Source organism: Malaya genurostris, chromosome 1 (assembly GCF_030247185.1).
Source record: "Malaya genurostris strain Urasoe2022 chromosome 1, Malgen_1.1, whole genome shotgun sequence".
Classification (NCBI taxonomy): Eukaryota; Metazoa; Arthropoda; class Insecta; order Diptera; family Culicidae; genus Malaya; species Malaya genurostris.
In genome coordinates this window covers 127479592-127483503 of record NC_080570.1, presented here as the reverse complement: position 1 = coordinate 127483503, position 3912 = coordinate 127479592, and positions in this window count along the sequence as shown.

Here is a 3912-nt window from a genome sequence, read left to right as displayed (position 1 = left end):
GGACCCGACACGATTGATACGGTGCGAAAAGCTCGGTGAGGAATATCGTTGCCAAAGATATGGATTTTATGTCGGGTCCGGCGTACCTATACATGTGCACGCCGGCAGCTCAGTCATAACCGAAGAGCGAAAAAAGATCGGCGATGGAAATGTCGGCCGAATGCGGTTTGACCATTAGTCTTTTGACAATTCTTCTGGCGAGACGAAGTTCGACGGGTCAGCTAGTCTATATATATAAAAATGCAGAGATCATTCTTTGTAATCGCATCACGTAAGAACGGATGGACGGATTGAGATGCTTTTTTTTTTGTTTGATCAGTTTTTACCCCCACCGGGTTCGTACATCAAAAAAATTAGGAAAACTAACCGGAAAAGTGGGAAAAACCAATAAAGTTATTTTGTATGGACAATGGAATTTTCCACTGAAAAAGTCGCCAATGCAATGATTGCTAGATCTACAATTGATGTTTGGCGCGCAAGGAGATGCTCAGTATTTCGCCGTTGAAGAAAAGAATACCAGATCTTTGGAAAATCGTTTGGCGCGCAACGAGTAGATTTGGGTGGAGATTTTACATGCATGATTGATTCGTCATTTGGAAACACGTGCTTAATAGGGTATCAAAATCATTACTTGCCAAATGACTGTTTTAGCTATACCGTAAACAGAAGCACAAGTTCTAATGTCATTTACCAGTTGATGTAGTTAGATGAATTATGTTGGCCATCGTGGCCGTTAGTTGAACAAATCAAATTATGTAACGATTTTTTTACGTATCAATGATAGATTCTGCTGTTGAAATAATGAGTTCAGATGAAAATATTTATGTTATTCATGACATTTGTAAGCTGCTTAAGCCAAATCATTTCATTTTCCGAACTTTGGATTACTTGACGAATTACCATATGCGAATCGTGAATATCATATCTGAAGGAGAAATCGTGGCATGTAAGAACCATTAGTTGTGAGATCTGCTGTTTTATACATTGGCTTTAACGATAGGAAGAATACTGGTATAATCACTCCTCATGTTCACTCCGCTAGAACAGAATATTGATTCTCAGGACTGATTACTAAGCAAACCGATGTGGTGGCTCGACGAATGAGAGGCCTTTTGATACAATTCTTGAACGAATATAGCGTTCATGTCAAAGTTAATGGACACAATATTTAATAAAAGGGTAATTTGAACTTTCGAATGTCCAAGTATTTTTCATTTTATCGCTAATTCGTTAATCGAAAATTGATCCTGTCATTGTCCTGCTACGAACATTCATCAAACACGACTAAGTAATATCACTAGCGGTGAAGTAGGTTATGGACAACCGTTCAAAATTTGCTATTAAATTTTAAACGTCTTCAGTACAAATAAGTCTTAATATTCAATGATAAACAACAATCCCCGAGGACTGCTTTTGGAAATTTGTGGGGTCAATTTAAAGTATATATCTTGGTCATCTCTTTTTCATCCATCTGTTAATTTATTTATTTGTTTATTTAGGAGCAAGGGAAAAGCCTGCTGGAGCTGAAATTTTGGTTCTCCTTCTCCAGCAGGCATGAAACATTCTCATCTTTTGTATCAACAAATAACATTTGACCAAATGATACATAACGAAATCTATAATTACCCTTATTTAAACTACAAAGCTAACTAACAACTATTCATATTGACTAATTATCCTAATAAAACTAGCGGGAAAAGATTTGGAGAAAACGGGTTCTAATGGCGTTGCGAGATAAATTGAAATTAAATCCATCAGAGCAAGTATTGAATACGCGACATATACTCGAAAACGGTTCAATGAACCCTTAGTTAGTTCTAGCACGAGGAATTCTGAGAAAGGGATTAAAGCGCAAATTACGCCGAAGAATGTCAAAACTTAGCTGTTGTAGGAGATCTGCACTATCAATTCGAGATTGGATGAGGTCCGCGACGAAAACAGCTTTTTGTGTATCACGGCGGACAGATAGCAAATCGAAGTGTATGTCTACAACGATTTTCGTAGCTTGGAAGATTAAATGGATCTCTCCAGAGCAGGCGACGCAAAGCAAAACGAATGAACTTGCACTGAACAGCTTCAATGCGTAGCTAATCTGTTTGATAATATGGTGCCCAAACAACAACAGCATGCTCCAGTGTAGAGCGAACTAGAGCGCAATATAACGATTTCAGGCAGTATATGTTATTGAAATTTTTTGAGATGCGAAAGATGAATCCTAGCATATTTTATGCTTTAGAGGGGTATATTCTATGTGATCATTGAAACTAAGTTTTGAATCCAATAACACTCCTAGATCCTAGTACAGCTTGCGGAATAGTGTAATCATACATGATCGTGGTTCGTTTACGAGAGAAGGAGATAACGAAGCATTTGAAGGCGTTAATAACCATTCTGTTGACGTTGCTCCAGTTAGAAAATACATCCAACTGTGACTGCAAGAAGTTTGAGTCTTTCAGATATTTAATGAGATGAAACAGTTTGAAATCGTCGGCGAATGATAGCTTCATGCATTGCAATGCGAAATTCAGATCATTTATATATAGCAGAAATATGAATTGTCCTAGATGGCTTCCCTGAGGAACGCCAGAGCTCACGATGAATGATGGAGTAACGCAGTCGCCAATTCTCACGGTCATACTACGACCAGTCAGATATGATTCAATCCAATCCATCATCCCACATGTCAAATCTTTATTTTGAGAGAGATCTACAATCTCTGTCCAATACACTGACTCGAAGGATGAGATGGTAATCGGTGCATTTGTTTAGTTTTTTGCGTAAAAAAAACATTGAACATATCCACAATAATTCTTGATGATATTTCTTCTTCGGGACGAAGTTATTGTGTTGGATATGAATTTGTCGTAATTCGTTTATTGTAAGCCAAGTAATCAGTAAAAAAATGGAAAGAAACATTAACGTTTGGCAACTCTGCTGTTCGAAAACACAAATTTAAAAAAATAATTTCAGGCGAGACGAAGTTCGACGGGTCAGCTAATTATTGAATAAAAAAGCGAAAAAGGTGGGTGGGTAATGTCAGAGACATAACTGGATGTCGTGAATACGAAAAAACTGATACGCTCCCATCACTTTTCCGAATATGAGTTAGTTGAATGATTGTATGAATTGTGCAAGCTTTCCTCTTTTTCACTAATAGAGTTTGAAGCGATGCACCTACATTAAAGTACAGATTAGTTACATTAAACAGCTACTATTCCACAACTATATATTCCAAACTTGAAACAATTCCTTTTGATTTGCTAATATAGGAGGCTAGGTACGACAATTTTGTAGTATATTTTTATTGAAGCTATGAAGTTCGAAGATATCTGATTCTTCTCGAAATTTCAGTACGAGACAATTGCAATGGCATGGTCTGAAATGTATCGACGATCTTCGGTATGCAAGAGCCATTCTAATAATAATAATGATAGTAGTAATAATAATAATAATAATAATAATAATAATAATAATAATAATAATAATACAGATTAACCTGTATATATGGCAACCCTGTTTCGCATATCATATTTTCACACGACCCCATACTAGTATAAAAATGTGTTCAACATTCGCTTTCGCATTGCCGTTCGTAATTGAATGTGTTAATGACGGTGCAAATCTGCCTTTCTACCGGTTTTCGGTGCCATCGTGCTGACGGTGTCTCGTACGTTCAGAGTAGCTGCTTTAACTTAAATGACGCTATTTCTCACATCACATTTCATTTTATACCTTCCATCGTCTGCTCCGGAAGGGAAAATACGCAGAGCGTGTCGGTGCCGGTGCACCGGTCTATCTGGCGGCAGTGATGGAGTACTTGGCTGCCGAAGTGTTGGAATTGGCCGGTAAAGCTGCCCGTGACAACTAGAAAACGAAAATCATCCCTCGCCATCTGCCATCCGTAACGACGAG